Raw genomic sequence first — 17104 nt, forward strand, 5'->3', positions numbered from 1 at the left:
CAAGAAGTGGATATTCAGAAAACAAACAAAAAGTCCAAAAAATCCAAAACGCAGAATCCCATTTGATATTTCCCACAGAAGAAACCCCCCCACCATGGCTCATTCTTAGCAGCAATTCCAGCAATTTCCTATTTTCCTTCCTTCTAGAGGGGCGTTTGAGCAGCTCCAGCTCCTGAATTGGAGGAAGTCTTTCCCTGAAATGCAGACAGAAATGCTGCAGGGTTTTCTGGCTCAGGAAATCAGTTCCCAAATCTGAAGATGACTTCTTTGGAGCCGCAGACACCGTCAAGCTGGTAGAAACCCAGCGAGTCGACTCCTGCCACAAGTGACAGTTCCTGTTGCTCCAGCTTTGCACACCCCATGTCCTCAGAATATTTTTGCCTCACAGGCTTTGTCAGGAGATGCTCAGCCAGGCTCCCCCATCCTTTTTAAAGAAGAAACCATGGTTTAAATCTAGGCAAAAGTTTTTTTAAAACTCTATATTTGTTTTATGGGCATCCTAAAGACTTTCTTGAAATTAAAGCCAAAAGTTTGTACATTTTGAAAGTGTTTTGTTCCTTTGTGTTTCTACTTGAAAACAAAATGTTGTAGCTCCCTAAATGTGGCATCAGTTTCTTCTGAGATGTATAATTTAAACATTTTGAACTTAAGTACGAGCCTTTAGTGTCATTATTTCTTAATACTACTGCCATAAATGTTTAGACATATAAGTCATTTGATTATAGTTTTGTGTTAAATGAGGAACCATAATTAATACAATCATGTTTAATTTCTTCCTTACTGAACATAAAGACAGAACGATTTCTCCAGAGAAAAGAGAGTTTCCTCAAATGACTAAATGGAAAGATATTCTTAAATAATGTAGCTTTTGGAAAAAGAAGTTTAAGCCATTAGATAGGATCAAAGCAGGATATAAAATGCAAACTGCTTTGCTTCAGCCATGGAGAGGGAATCCCAGGGAACCATGTTTTGTGTCTGCAGCGTCTCCCCAGCTTCCCCGGCTGCAGACAAGGTCCAGGGGCGCAGCGGGATTTTCCCAAGTTGTCCCTTTTCTTCCCCAGAGCATCATTTCATGGAAAATACAGAATAAATGCTCAGTTTTCCACTGCTCTCTCGCTAAGCTACATTCACTAGCCATTTGTGGAGGCAGAATATTCATAGAGAAGTAGAAATGACCCTCCGGTCATGCCCAGCCCCTCAGCGTGTTCTTTTCAGGGTGGCTCAGAGCTGGTGCTCATGCACCGTCTCAGCATGGGCTGGTGGAACGTGGGGGCCTGAGCACACGGAGACATTTTCACCCACCTGCACATCAGTGTCGAACACACCGGGGGATGTGTAAATGGGGGATGCACTGGCAAGGGGCATTGGTGCACTTAGGGAGTGTGGCTGAGGGACCGGGGGGGGTTCAGCTGGAGAACAGGAGCTGAGGGAAGACCTGATCTCTGAACTGCCTGAAAGGAGCTTGGAGCATGGAGGGGCTTGGTCTCTTCTCCCAAGGAGCAAGCAATGGAATGAGAGGAAACAGCCTCAAGTTGCACCAGGTTCAGATTGGATATTAGGAAATATTTCTTCATAGAAAGGGTTACTGGGCATTGGAACAGGTTGCCCATGGCAGTGGTGGAGTCACCATCCCTGGAGTGCTTTAAAGGACATATAGATGAGGTTCTTAGGGACATGGTTTAATGCCTAAGTTATGGTTGGACTCAATGATCTTGAGGGTCTCTTCCAACCAAAATGATTCTGTGATCCTATGATCTTTACAATAAGCACTTGCACAAACCAGGGAGATCCCCCCTACCCTGGGTGAAGCAACCCACACAGCTGGGACCCTCACCCACCCCTGCAACACCCCAGGAAATCCCCGGGGGTTCACTGTCCCAGCGGTGATACCCCGTCCCTTTATCTTCCATACAGCACATCTTCTGCCATTGAGTCCTCAAGCCTGGGAGCATTTATCCTCTCCTGGGGGAAATCAGTGCTGCTGACTTCAGCAGGAGCAGAGTTACTCAGCTGGAATGTGCCTCATCCCTACGCCGACACGACGTGCCGTAGCCTTGCCCGCACATCGCTGGTTCACTTCCAAGCTCTGAGCCACCACCCCCAATTTTCAATGAAACCTAAATACGTTTGTGCTTTATCCTTCAACGTAACTGCACATGACACCCACTTGTCCACCTCTCTGCAGGAAAAGGCTGCTATGACACTTGTGTTTCACCCTCGGGAGGACGTCATCAAGAGGATGTTGAAACAACTTGTGCTTTAGAATATGACCTTCAAATTATTTGCTTAAGCTCCTCAATGTAGGGGGAGGAGAGTGTACTTCAAGCTATCTGTTTCTCCAGGGCTGAAAGAAGAATAAGTGTTTATTTCTGCCTGCAGTTGCTCCCTGAGCTGATTCCCCAGCAGTACTTTGGTATTAAGATCTCTGCTGACATTATTAGCAATAATGGTTGGTTAGGGGTACTGGATGGGGAGGAAGAGGGACAAAGAGAGACAGCAATTTTAGCACTAGCAGAACAAAAGAAAATTAATGTTTGCTGAGCAGAAAGGATTTAAGACCCTAGCAGGGAAGGGAGGAGAAGGCAAAACTGTAAGCCTTTAAAGAAAGAACTGTAGAAAATATTTAACGATGTTTTTCAGGGCTTGCCAAACAAGCAAAACACATTATAGCATTTTCATCTGCTGGCTCACATGGATTTGTCTGTTGATTCACGATTATATAATGTGTTTTGCAGCCCAGGTTTTAAGCAGGGCCTGGAGGTAAGTGGATCTGGGGGCCATTGTATTGTCAGGGAGAGGAATGTGGTTTTGTGCTCTTGGTAGAGGTGGAAAATTTGCAGCAGGTCAGGTCTGGGCTGCTGAGGGATTAGGTCAGTATCAGCTGCCTTAAGGCAAATTGAATTTTTCCCAGAAGAGGGGAAAAAGACCCAACCAAACAAACACCAACAAAAATGCAGCTTAACTGATCACCTGCCACTATATAAAGCAGTATGAACTGTTCTCCACCTCCACTTTGCTTTATCACATTACTGTGGTAATTACATGGCACATTTGACTGGAGCATTTCTAATCCTTGCAGAATAAAAGTGATTCTGCCCAGCTGGGGCTGTGCTGGGTGTTTGGTTGGTCTGATGGGGTTGAGTTTTTTGGTGGAAGGGCTGATCATGGGGTGAGGTGTGTGTAGGGAGGGGGTGAGTTCACGGGGATGGGTTTTAGTGTGGGGGTGTCCAGCTGAGGGTCACAGCTTTTTCTTACAGGGGTTTTATTCTCAGTTATGTAGCTTCAGAAATTCTGAGTCTGTTGGAAAGGTGGAGGTAGGAAAATGTGTCTCATCTGACACATCTGGTTCTTTTTGATACCTGTTGCTTTTCCTTCTGTCCTGGGGAAATTGCAGTGACGTCCCCCCAGGTGTCTGCAAGGAGTGCTTTAACTCCTGTTAAACCCCTGCTGCAAATCCCTGCTTGACTTAAACTTGGTGGAATAGGTGGCTGCTGAGGATGGGGGTTGAATGGTGCTTTTGCTGGGCAGGTGTCTCTGGCCTCTGGCTCCTGTTGAGCTGAGCTGCTGGCAGACACCCCGCGATGGTGGCAGATCCACTCTGCTTTGCTTGAAGGAGGTTCACCCTAAATAGAAGATACATGTGTCCAGCCAGAAAACAACAGGAAATAAATATGTAGAGAGGTCTAAGCCAATTTTCTTGTAACTCTCAAATTAAGGAAAGCCTTAATGATGACTCTTAGACAGTGTTTACCACTGTAGCTCCTCAGAGAAGAGCTCCTGGGAGAAGAAGAGTAAGGATCTCACCAGGGATCTCCAGCATCAGAACAACTGGCTGTTTCACTAGGTCTCAGCTGGCTGAACATGGTATGTAGCATGGAGTCTTCTGTGTGATGCTTTGTTTCTCCTGCTCCTAAGCCTGTTGATTCTCACCCTCAGAAACCCTTCCATCCTATTGCCATAGCTGTGCATGGCCAGGCTGAGTGCTGGAGTAGGTTAAATGTAAATAAATTGAAGCAGCCCACCGCTGCCCAAGGAAAGAGACTGTCACCTTGTGTGAATGCCTGTGAAGGGGGGACACTGTAGAGGACACTAATGAACTATTAGAATTATTTTTCTGCTGGTGATGCCCCGTGTTCTGTCTGCTGGGTTGATCTACACTGATGTGTCTGACCGTGGGTATTTTTGATGGTACTCGCACATCTGATTGAGTAGCTGCCTTGGAAGGCATTGGTTGGACTTTAAGGAGGGAGGTGGACGACTCCCTCAGTGGAGAAGAACTGGAAGGCTGTTGGCTGAGCTCTAGAGGGGTCACTGCTGCTGAGAGTTCACTGTGCTGTGTGCAGTGCTAGGGTGCTTAGAACCTTGGATAGGAGTCTTTTGAGCTATTCTTATATTCACTGCAAATAGGTTTCCAGTGGCACCTGGTTGAGGTGGTCAGAGGACAAACGAGGTTGTGACCCAGGGCAAGCCTGGGGCAAGCAAGGTATGTGTGGCTTCATCTGGGACTTGTGCTGCCTCCCTGCTGTGTTCCTGCAGCCCCTCCGGGCAGGTCTCCTGCCTGTCCAGGGTTATTTCAAGAGCTCCTGATTATCTCTTAATTGGGTGTCCCCTAGGCCACGATGCCGCATGTCACAGATGTATGAGAACCAAAGGAAATAACACAGATATTTCTCTTCCAATACCACTACATTACTGTGTTGAGCAGAGACAGCAAAACCATCAGCTTTCCAGTAATAAGGAGTTTATAGCAACCCATTAAGTCTGTTTCTTGTCTTGAGAATGAGAAGAGGAGCTGCCTGCTCAAATGAGTAAAAAGAAGCAGGAGAGGGTTTTTCTGTATCCCTCCCTGCACCTTTTAACTGGCAATCGTGTGCCCGGCCCCTGCAGCCCTTGTGCTCCCAGGGCAGCATCTCCCCAGCTTTGAGATGGGCTCTGGGTATTTCAGGACTGGACATTTGTAAGTGCTCAGTCTGATAACAAGACAAGGCTTCTGTTGATATTGGTTCCAGTCTTTTCCCACATGTATTTAGAGCTTTTGGAAGCCTCCTTTCTTCCTATTGTATCTCAGACTTAGATTTTTTTTTGTTTGTTTTGAATTTTTTTCACTGTTTCATGATCAGGGAGGGGACAGTCTCCTTGATACAAGGTAATAATATTTGAATACTGGACTGCTGTAGTCCAGGTATCATAATTATTTCTTGGAGTATGACTGAAGGCACAGCTGAGAAAATGACTTTTACTGAGAATACTTGCTGCAGCTGTGAGACTTACTGGATATGAATCAGTATTTCTGGTTACTTCACTGATGCCTCCTCCTCCATATACCTCAAAAACACCTAGAAAATTTAAGACCTTACCAAAGAAGCTTAGCAGTAGCATTTTGTGTTATGTTATTTAGCATCATGAAATGCTGAGTAGGGGCTTTGAGGAAGAGCTGGGTAGTTTGATTCACCGCACTTGAAGGCTTCAGCAGCTGTTGGTTGAGAGTCTTCATCCTGAGCTGGCAAACCTGGATGTTGAGGTCTGTTGGCATCGGGCAGACCAAATGTCCTCACTTAACTGCTGCAAGAACCCTTGGGGAATGATTTAATATAGATGCCAAAGCATCTTATCAAACCCAGGAACATCTTGTCCATGCTACAGCCTGCTGTAAACCAGCCAGGGAGGCAGCGGTTCCAAATTCTTCCTAAACTCAAAGCAGAGAATCTGTAGAGTTGTGTTTTTCTTGTGAGTATGAAAATATTGTAACTCCTTAAGAAGTTAAGACTACTTAAATTAAGCATCACAAATTCCCCCTTATTTCCTTCTACTCTAGAATAATCCTCCTCAAAAACCCTTAGAAAATGAGTGGCCTAAGTGGAGAATAGTTTTATTAGGCTTGCAGAGCACTGGGGGCAACCAGGTACTGCTGGGAGGTGACCCTTCCCTTGGGGGTATTTAGTGCTGTGAGTCCCCAGTTCAAGCCCTGCTGGTAACTGGCACTGAGTCATTACACCATTCACTGCTGGGATTCTGCACTGAGGGGGCTTATTTAAAAAATTGAGGCTTTATTCCTTTGCCTGTGGGTGGAATTAAAAAAGAAGAAGTTAAATGCTAAGCAGTTCTCAAAATTCAGAAGCATCTCATCTACTTTGTAATAACTTTATCCAACATCATTTTACATTTCTATAATGCCATCTCCCTTTCTACACTTGTATTTTCCTGGGAACTCAAACGCTGTTGTAGCCTTCTGTATATGTCCTTGCTAATGAGTCAACACCTCTAGCACTTTCAGACTGAAATAGGTGTTGATGTGATGTGAGTGGCAAGGGCTTGGTTTGGGTGTGCTGACTTCATCCCTAGTGATGTGAGTTTTCATCTATACAGTCACCTTTGTAGCAGCTGAACAACTGCACAGTGAAACTCCACTATTGTTAAACAAGCAGCAGTGGTGCCCTGTGGGGAAGAGGGGACATGGGACAAGGGTATAAACTCAAAATGAAGCCCTTCTGTGTTCTGGCTGATCAGAGAGTGCGTCTTCTAACTAGAACTAGGAAGTAATAATGGGTTTATTTCTTAAGAAACGGAGGAATGTGAACAAAATTCATGAAACAGCCATCATCTGGCTCTTTGTTCCTTTGTTTTCTCAGTATTTTTTTCTGTAAAGACAACTTTGTGTCAAAACATATCGGAAAGACAAACTCTGTAGGATTAGACTAGGTGGTACAACTGGGAACTAGACACTTAATAAGCACTCCAGCTCTCAAAGCAGGAAACTTCCAATTAATATTGATTAGAATCAGTTTTTCTCATTGCAACTACTGTAGCACAATGTATGTTGTTATCAGCACTTTTCTTACTACAGTTGTTGTCGTGAGTTTTTTGCTTACCCATTAGGATCTCAAAGGGAAGATGGATGGCCTTTCACTCATTTTATAAAATTAAAAAAGCTAGTTATCTGGAATACATGTAAAAGCAATTAGAAAAATAGTGATCTACAATAGATGCAGAGCCATTCCTGGACTGCGTGCTCACTAAGGAGGTGACTTTCTTCTGGTTTTGCTAAAAGGTCAGAGTAGGAAAAGTCTGGGATGCTGCAAAATAAAACCTGAGTTTGGGGCAGGAGTGACTTGTTTGTTCCCAGAACTGTTTACACATGGGGTTTGTTCTGCTCCATTAGGTCATTTTGATACATCATTAAAACAGGTCTCAACGCCTTGGGGTATGTGTGTGTGGGGGGAAAAAAATCCTCGGTGTTACTTTTAGCACTGTGTGAGTTGTGTAATACTGAATATACAATTGAGGCCAGATACCTTAACCTTGAGTCTGTATTTCTGATATTAAGTAACTTTATCTGATAAAGACCTAAGCTTCTGGTGCCTCCTGATGTGTTTGGTGTTGCTTAGTTCTCACTGTTCTTAATTGCTGATTATTTATATGTTCGTTTATGGGTTTCAAGAGTAAAAACCCCATCCTTGTTTGGAAACACTGGACGTGTGTGATGGGCTGAACCCTGATGCTGTCGAGAACATACCCCTGGCTAAACAACATAACCCTGGTTATCTGAGTGCTGCTGCAACAGCCTCTTGCGTCTGTAGCATCATCAATAGGGAACCTGACCTATAAAGCTGACCTTCTTATGGAGGAGAAAGTCCTAAACATGGAGTATCTGTGTTTAAGTCCCTGTGATCTGCCCTCTGATTCTCACAGCTGTATATACCAGCTGTAACTGTCCTTGCATGCAGCTGCTCAGGCCCTGAGTCCAGTCCTGTGAAAACCAACAGGGGGAACTTTCATTAACTGTAGAAACTAGATCTGGCCCTGAAAGATGGACAAAGGCTTCTGACACTCCTGCTCTGGGTGAGGCTTTTGTGCCTTCAGCTATCAGATGTGTAGTCTGCTGGGCAGCATCGTTAAAGATGCATGAACTGTCAGGATCTCTGTTTCCCAACAGTGAAGGCACATGTGCTGCACAGGTGCTGAGCCGTAGCTCCGGACTTAGAACTTTCCTTATATTCTTTTCCTTTGCAGGTGGTCAAGATGTGATGGACTTGGAGCATCCCTGCAGTCAGACCAGCCAGGTGTGGCTTCCTGGTACACTGACTTAGAGTCAAGAGGGGTGATGCTGGCCCTTCATGGGCTGCACTTTGGGGTGCTGGCCCAGGAAAACAGTGTGGTTGCTTCCAGGAAAGGAGCAGGACTGACTGACAGCACTAGAGCCATAAGAATGGATGGAGAGGAACTCCCCATGAATGAACTCATCTGGAAACTGGAGATGAAGCTGCTCAGACAGCAGCACTGTGGGACTGAGCGGGTGTCAAGACGTAGCGTGGCTGGTTCCTCTCAAGGGTTATGTCATGCAAGTGCCAGACCAAACCAAGGACTTCAGGTTGTGATTCAGGAAGCCTGTTTGCAGTTTTTCTCTTCTGTAGGGCTTCGCGGTCACGTTTCTGAAACTGGATTCAAAATTACATCAAACACTTGCGTACCTAAACAGAAATGCCAGGCACAGCCTTATACACTGCAGCTTGTCAAATACCTGAATGCCACAGGGGATTTGATGGCTAAATGTTCTGTGCATTTAGGGTAAACCAGATCCATGTACAATATTTGCTTAAACTGGGGAAAAAGCTCACAGACTATGACAAAGCACTGATGAGTTTTTGGTGCAGTGCACAGGAGATATTTTCATTGCTGAAGAGTGTGTGTCCAATAGAAGGTGGAAGGCCCTTTAATGGATGCAGTATGTGATAGCTGAGTACAAAATGTCATGTTTCTATGCTGGTAGTGCTCTGACCTTCCCTCTAACCACCACAATTATCTGCTTTCAAAATCAGTGTTTTTCTTTGTATTTACCACTAGACTTAATAATGCTGTTACGTTCTTGTGACCTAGGAATATATTGTTGGGTCTGGACTATTTCCATACAAGGTACAAAAAGTAATTCTTTTAATGGATTGAAGAAGCCAGAGGTTAAGGAAATGTGTAGTTCTGTAGGTGTTTCTTAGGATGGTGTAAACCCCACTTTCTGATGCACCAGACTTGCTAGTACGGCCCTGCTCTGGGTTTTTGGGCAAGCCTTTGCTTTCTGTAGGTGTAGCCCCCAGCCTGCAGAATGGGACCCTGGCAATTATTTTCCAAGTTTCTATCAGCTTTGTGAAACACAGGTTATAAGGACCCAGCCTGTTCCACAAAGAATTATGAGCTGGATGATTTCTTCAAGGCCAGAAATTGGGAAATTCAGGACATTCTCAGGAGTGATGGCTTATTTCAGTCAAGAAAAGGGAGTGGACATGGCTACAAGTAATATAGCATTGTTTTATCTAAAAGCTAAACCATCCTTCAGTGAAGTCCCACACCTAGATGTTTTAGGAGCATCTAGCTTTGCCTAATGTGATATTTCACTTCCAAAAGCCTTTGGCACTGTCCCTAGGGCTGTTTTCAGGTAGCCAGAGGGTCTTCCTTCTGGTTCAAAGTCCTTTTGGAGGCTGTTTTGAGGTTCCTCTCATCATGAGTTGCTATCACTTTCAAACTCCTTAAGACAACATCTATTGCTAATATGCCAGTACAAGGAGCTTTTGCAGTACCAGAAGTGTGCTGTTCATTTATGTTGTGACTGTAAGTTGTATCTAGCCTTTAAAACATCTTCCCCTCAGCTTCTCATAGGCACAAAGATATTCAGTTAAACTGGCTCATTTCTGACCTTCAAAATTTCCAACCAGATGCAAAGTTTGCACCTTGAGAGAATCTTTCTAATTAATCTTCCCAGCCTACTGTGAAGAAGGTAGCAGGCATTAACTGCAGTCTGAGGACTGGAAATGCAGGGCTGCGATCACATAAAAGGTTTTCAGCTCCCAAATTGCAGGCAGAAAGAAGTTCTGTGCTGTCCAGGTGATCTTTCCCTGGAGACTGCACTGACCCCACACGTTCCTCTGCTCTGCTGCAGCATCAGGGAGGCCACACAGCAGGGGACTTAAAGCATTAGGAGAGATGTAAGGTTTAATGGTGAGATTAGAGCCTCTGCTGCTGCTCAGGTGGGTTCTGCTCTGCTGCAATGGAAATCTGGCTTGTTACTGCAGTGTCTGTGCAGGGTTGGGAGGAGAAGAGCACCACCCAAACAAAGCTCCCCTTCCCTCTGACCCCATAGCAAGACCCCATAGGATTTCATGCCAAGTACTCAAATGACCGCCTGGGCATACCATGAGACAAGGGCGCTGCAGGTACCTCTAGTGAAAGCTCTTGGTACAAGCAGCGATGAGGTGGGGTGAGAGCTGCCCATTCCTTCAGCCAAAAGCAGAGGATGAGGAGGAACATACTGTCAATAATGGGAACAGTTTCACACTCGGCACTGGGCAGGCAGCCAGCTCCAAACCACAGGGGTTTTAACTCCTAACCTTGCAAACCGTGGATCTTTGCCCATTAACTGCAATATTTCTTCCCTGTCAAGGCATTAAATCTTCCCCAGGTCAAACCTGGTCCTGTCTCTTTATGCGTTTGGAGAGGTTTACTCTCTAAAGCTGCTCCTGGCTTTTGTGTTTGCAAATGGCCCTTCTGGGAAAGCCCTGGGTGCTCAGGCTGAGCGTGGCTCTGGGTCAGTGCTGCGGCTGGAGCTGAAACCTTTGCTTGTGGAGAGCTGGCCTTTGCACCTCCAGGAAAAGAGGAGCAATGAGTGGCAGCCTTCGATAAGGATGAGTTGCACAAATATTGGAGGCTGATCAATTAATGTTTTTCCTTTTGGTGTATTCACACGGCACAAACTCCAACTGGTTCCATTCCAAGCCTCAATTTTTCTGTAGCAGTGAGGATGCACTTGGATAACTTGTTGGACTGCTGGGACACACATGTACTGGCACACACATTTTGTATACCTACAGAACAAGGACCTGATTTTTACTCTCTCCTCCTTTCTGCATTTTAAACCCCCAGCACAGCCCAAGACTGGAAGCTCTTTCTGTGTGTCCAAGTTACGGGTTCTATTCGGTGTCCTTCAATCATTGCAGCTTCCCACCTGTTTGGTTAATCCAGAAGACTCAGTTGCCAGCATTCAGTTTGACTGCTGGGTAACTTACTTGTTATAAAAGCTCAAGAGAAAAAATCCTGTTCTTATGGCTGGGTTAAATCTTTCCAATGAAGAATGAACTTGGTAAAGAAAGGAATCTGAGGGACCAAAACTAGCTGTGAAATTGGATTGAACACTGGATGAGAGTGGAGATGATGTGAGCTGGGTCTTTGAAAATGCTGGATGTTTTAGTAGTGCTTTTTAAGGAACTTCACTTTTGAAGTAGCTTTTTTTTAAGGAAAAAAAAGTCTCTTTATAATGTGTTTCATTTGTACAAAAAAGAAAACTTGATGCAGTGAATCTTGTCTGCATTAGAAAACAAACAAATTGTGTTTTTATTCTAGCTCCAAATCTTTGTATTGGCAACAGAATCAAGAGCTTTGATTTGCCAGCAAAAATGAGAATGATGAGGACGCCCTTGGGGGCTCTGTAATGCGCTCACCCCCCTCTGCCCTGAAGATCTCCACCTTCTGCACTGTGGGCTCCGGGCACCACAAGACCCTGCTGACGTGCTATCTGGCCTTATCTTCCCAATCATGGTGCTCATACCCAAATTTTAATGGAAAATGAGGTGGTGTTTTGTGGGGTTTTTTTATCCTCCAAGTATCAAGATGTGTTTCAGCTTTTTACGCTGACTCACTGGTCTGGCAGGGAGCCAGTTTATTTATGTGACTCCCCCACCATTACCATACGTGCCTCAGAAAGCAGCTGTGCTTACAACATATTTTAAATAAACAGACAACTGAATTATGGACTTCAGAGACTGGTGCAGAGTTGCTCAGCTCTCTGGTGCCCTGGGCCAGGGCTCTGATGCCAGACTCAAGCCTTGGAAATCCTCCTCCTGCCTGCAAAGCCCAGGGCTGCCAAGGTCCCTGGCTAGTGAGGACCTAAGTCTAGTCCCAGATCCGTAACTATCATTTAACTTGGCTGAGTATTTTCTTATTCCTCCCATCCTGCACCTACACATCTGTGGATCCAGCAAGGAGGACATGGATTGTTTCTCATCAGCTTTGTTTTCCAGATTTTTGCATGGACAAATGCAGCAATAAGACAAGTTAGTGTGGTTAAAGCACATCTCCATGTGTCACTTGATGACTCTTAGAACATGGTTCTGCCATTTTGCAGCAGTAATGTGTGAATTCTGGACAGAGTTCCCTAGCATTTATCGGAGTAAACTCCAACCTCAACCAGACTTTCACACTCTGGATGCTCTTTCACACTCATGCACAATTGCAAAGGTCCACGTTTGTTACGTATGAACACTTGCCTACACATCGTCCTGTTCAAAGGAGCAAGTCACATGTCAAAACAAAAAGGCATTTATGATCTAGAATGTTTTAATGAAACCCCACAGTGCGATTGCCAGAGCTACGTCCCTATTGATCTGTTAGGTCTGGGCGGAGGCCCTTTCCCAAGGAGAAATGAGGACGATGGTGATTAATCCTCCAAACCTTCCGAAACCTATTTCGCCCCGGAAAAGGCAACTGATCCCAGACACAATATCTGACAGCAGCATGAGGAACCCTCTCTGCTTCACTCCCAGCCCATGCAGGGTGAGTGTGGGCTCCGGAGTGCCGCTCCCTGGCCCAGGAGGCTTCTTGGCTTCTCTCCCAGCTCCGGTGACTGGTTTTGACTGTGGGCAAAGGCTCCCATCTGCCTCTCTTTGCCTGTCTATGAAATGGGCATGAGGCATACTTCAGGAATGGCGTTTGTTTTCAGCATCACCCACCGTGCTTTAAAACCATGTTACACTGAGTTGGGGGTGGCTTTAAGTTTCTTTTATTTTCTCCTAAAAAATGCTCTGGGACCCCGTCCCTAGCATCAGCTCATTCCGTGGCAAACAGGAACTTGCTGCCGGGCCCGGCTATTTACTCAGAAAAAAGGGCAAAACGGTTTCTAACCCGGATATCCTCCCCAGACCGTCCAACTTCAGCGCAGGCAGCAGCATCCCGCATCTTGCGCCCAGCCAGGAGCCAGGGCAAACCTTATCTACAGCCACACTCGGCAGCCTCAGGAAGGCCGAGGCGCGGCTGCAACCTTCCACCACAACTTGGAGACTGTTTTTAAAAAATATTTATTTATTTTAATTATACACACACACAAACAGCCCCACCCCCCCCCCAGGTGCGGACAAGCCCTGGTTTTGCAAGGGCTCTCCCCGCACCGCGGGAGGGAGGGGATCTGAACGAGCCGCTCTTGCAACATCCCCGGGGATGCTCCTCCGCTCCGCGCCTTCCACCTGCCGGGGCGGGCTCGGGGGGGTGGGGGGGTTGCGGCGCGTCGGTTCCGCGGCTCCTCCGCGGCTCCACCCCGGGGCGGAGCTGCGGCCGCAGCCGGAGGCGGGCGGGGAGCGGGGCTGCGCGGCGGCGCTGCCGGCTCTGCTCTGCCCGCCGGGCCCGCTGCGCCGCGCGGAGCTGCCGCGGGTGAGTGCGGAACCGGGGCCGGGGCGGGCGGCAGCGGGGAGCGGGGCCCGGAGGGGCAGCGGGTGCTGTGGGCGCGGCGGTGGGGTCCCCGTTCTCCTGCCACGGGAGCGGGTGGGTGTGTATATCCGTGTCCGGGGCCGCGGAGCGGGGTCCCCGGCGCACCCAGGACAGCGGCTGCGATCACGGCGCGGAGTTTCGGTAACTCCAGCCCTGTGCAATCCCAGCCTGGGCTGGCGAGAGGCGGTTCGATACCGTAGCCCGCTGCCTTCCAGGGGAGCATCGGCAACCCGGCTAATCCTTCGGTAAATCTGCAAACCTGATACTGGACGCATCTGATGATGAGAAGGCAATTACCTCTTGAACGCAGTTTTTACCCCATTGAACGACTGGCGCTAGTGTTTAATTACACGTTTGTGCTGTGGGTCATCATGTGAAACCCAGGATGCCGAAGTACGAGTTTCTCATGTTTGTTTGTTAGTGGATTTTCCTTATTGTATTTAGAAATCCTCTCCTTTTTGCATTATTTGTGTGTGGAAGAAATATACAGGAGGTAGCATAAATATAAGCAACTGTAATTCCTGAAATGGTCTCAGGATTGCAAGTGCTGTGTGAGATGAAGGTCTTTCTCGGAGAGAGTCTCCTTCAGATACTGGCAAACCAGGTGAACTTCAGGCTGAACTTCAGCCCTTCTCCAGCTCCAGTCTGAGGTGTCACTGGTGGTAGGGATGCTTTCAGGTGACTCCATTGACAAGCCAACACGTTCACATTCGTATCTTTGCTCACTTATCGTGAAAAGATCTTTGCTGTGATAGCTGTTCAAGGAAGAGGAGGATGCTTCAAGCTACAATGGAGTAGCAGTAAGTGTGGCTTCTCGCAAATAGTCAAGGAGAGCATAGGGCTCATAAACCTGATTTTTAAAAAAAGAACCTTCTCAATTTGAGTTTATGTTCCCAAATAAATGCTTGGGGAACCTCGGGAGAGGCGGCTGCTGGGGCCGCCCCAGCTTTCCCTGTACCAGTGTCCCGAGCCCTGCTGTTACCGGTAGGTGCTTTGTCACAGATGTGGAAGGGCCAAGTGCTGTTATTGCAGAAAGCAGAAGGGGTTTTTCTGGCTGAAACTGAGTTTAATCTGGTGGGGGATCATGTTCGTTGTGAGACACGGAACATGAAGAATACTTTTTTATGTTTTTCACTTCCTTGTTTAATCTCTACACTACGGGTTAGACCGAAAGCTGTGGATGGTATTGAGAATGTGCTTCTTACATTATTTTTACGGGTTTTGCTTCATGTCCTGAGATGCCTCATGAGGTTAAAAAGTGCTTCTTTTCTTTCTGACTGGAAAACATAAGTGACTATTTCATAAGGAAAAATAAGGTTGAAAGTGTTGAACTTCAGATATCTGTGGTGGATGTGATGAAATGCTGAGATACTGCATCTTCTTTTTGCCATCAAGACCACGTGTCCAGGCTGCTCATTTCTAACAATGTCTTGTTGTTGAGTCTGTCGTCGCTGGAAAAATGACTCTGTGTGAATGTGCTGGTACCAATTGTACCGGCTCCTTGGTACTTCTGTGTCGCTTCTGCAGCCACTTTGTTGGAACCTTATTTTCTCTTGGTTTAATAATTTATAAAATGCCTGTTGCCTCTAGGCACATTTCATCCAATAAGAACAAAAATACCAACCAGCGTTTACTGATTACAGAGCCCGAGGTTGACAAATAATGACGCTTTTGTGAATGAGGGCATTTCTCATTTTTATCTTATATAAACTTGTGAAAATGGAGGGTTTGTGTTAAAAGTCTTCTGGGGATGTTATTCATTTCTTATCCTCATCCTTAAGGAGGTCTTCTGGCTGCTGCTGACAAAGTGGGTTTTAACTGTGACCTTCCTTAACCTGATTTTGAGTCTGCTGCTTCTTTTTGCTTTTTCCTATGTCTGACTCGAGTTTGGCAGCTCTCAGGTATTTAATGGTTGTGAATTAAGATAGCAAAATCAGGTCCTACATCTTCACAAGCTGAGCTGCTTTGGCGTGAAAGAGGTCAGTCTCTTTTTGGGCAATAAATTACCCTCTCAAATCCTCTGTGAGATACTTAAGAACCACTATCATTAACTGCATTTTGAATCACTCATTGAGCTGGAGGGGGAAAATTGGCCTGCAGTTCATCTTGTCTGCTTTGAAACTGCTAAATGGTGATTCAGTGACCTTAGTGGGCAAATTATATCACCAGCTAATTGGTCTAAGAAGAAAAGCTTGCTCGATATCAAACAAACGGGCTGCTGCTGTTCTTCACTCTGAAACCCTCAGCTGCACCAGGTGATACCTCCAGTTTCAAATACTTATGGGTTTTTGTTGTGGCCCTGGAAAGAAGGGGCATTGTAAACTTTCTCTTAGCAATACTTGTGCCTGCCATCTTCTCCACCTTCAGCAGGTTTTGAAGCAATTATCCCTTAAAAAAAAGCATGAAAATCTTAACATTTCAAGCTTGTCTTCCTCTCTGGACAGCTCTCTCCTCTTCCTCCTCAGAGGGTGAAACTTCTCACCAGGGTGCAATGTTCTGGAGACTTGGCTCTGCCAGGGATCCCGAATTAGGAAGGATGTGAACGCATGATGCTGGAGCCCCACTCATCACCTTGCCTTTCCCATCCCCACTTTGGCAAAGCCATTTTCAGGAGTGACTTGTCTCTCCCCAGATGTCCCCAGCTCCGTGGCCGAGCGCTGGGGACACGAGTCAGGATTAGCCCCTGCGTGGGCAACAAAACGTGCTGGTTGGGGCCAGGAGAGCAGGATGGGACTGAACGCTCCATCAGCACTAACGGTCAGCCCGACCCCGCTGCTTCCTGAAAATAATTCAGGCCTGGCAGCTGTAATTGCAGGTGAGTGCTGGTGCAAAAGCATCCAGGCACAGCACGTTCAGCCCTCCTTGCTTAAAGAGCTGCAGGAGTGAGCTGGGATGTGTGAAAGGGGTCAGCTGTTGGGTTTTTGCAAGGCTGTTAGTCGAGTTACACCACCTCCTAGGATGGCCTTGCCAGCTGGCTCATCCTTTAGGGAAGTTTAAAGAGGCTTATCGCAATCTTACGAGAAATCTGTCGTCTTCTATTAATCTACTTGTCTCTCCTCATCTCCTTTCCACGTGCTCCCTTGCTCATTCATCTCGACAGCACCGTTCTGCCTGTGCTGCTGCCGGTTGACACCAGCTGTGCTCCTTGCCAAAGTCTTGTTTAAGCCACGTTCCCTTGTAAACTGCCACTTTTTGCCATCCAACATGGTTTTCCTTTATATATATATATACACGCTATATTTTTAACTTCTTTTTTTTTTGAAGGGGGCGCTCCTGAAAGGGCAGCTGGGCCCGGATGCTTTGCTGACAGCAGAATCACGGTACCCAGGAGCGATCAGACTCCAGGTCTGAGTAAGCCAAAGCCGCTCCTGTGCCAGGTCCTGCTCAGCTTAAGGGACCGGTAATTGTGGATGTGAATCACTGGCTGTCTGCAGCTTCCCCTCTGAAATCAGGATAGTTCCCTCTTCAGGGAGTTAGTGCAGCTCTTGCCTTGAGCAAAGAGTGCAGGTGAAGGGCAGCAGAAAAATCCTGCCAGACTTTGGGAGGGAAAGGAGGGGAGAGGGGTGAATACTGCACCACAAGTCTC

At 46.5% G+C, this 17104-nt stretch overlaps 1 protein-coding gene and 1 long non-coding RNA gene across 2 annotated transcripts in view; both read left to right on the forward strand.

Annotated features, from left to right (window-relative positions):
• The first annotated feature begins 3321 nt into the window (after nucleotides 1-3321).
• Nucleotides 3322-11371, forward strand: LOC110358950 (uncharacterized). The gene is made up of 3 exons (XR_010466530.1): nucleotides 3322-3864; nucleotides 8011-8060; nucleotides 8167-11371. It is a non-coding gene; the product is annotated as an uncharacterized LOC110358950 (long non-coding RNA).
• Nucleotides 11372-13309: 1938 nt separating this feature from the next.
• The window catches only part of PPP1R16B (protein phosphatase 1 regulatory subunit 16B), a 61328-nt gene continuing 57533 nt past the window's right edge, over nucleotides 13310-17104 (forward strand). Inside the window, exon 1 of the mRNA XM_065031890.1 lies at nucleotides 13310-13461. The gene's annotated coding sequence lies outside the window, so the exon portion shown is untranslated. The remainder of the gene's footprint in view (nucleotides 13462-17104) is intronic.

The sequence above is a fragment of the Columba livia genome, chromosome 16, assembly GCF_036013475.1.
Source record: "Columba livia isolate bColLiv1 breed racing homer chromosome 16, bColLiv1.pat.W.v2, whole genome shotgun sequence".
NCBI classification, from domain to species: domain Eukaryota; kingdom Metazoa; phylum Chordata; class Aves; order Columbiformes; family Columbidae; genus Columba; species Columba livia.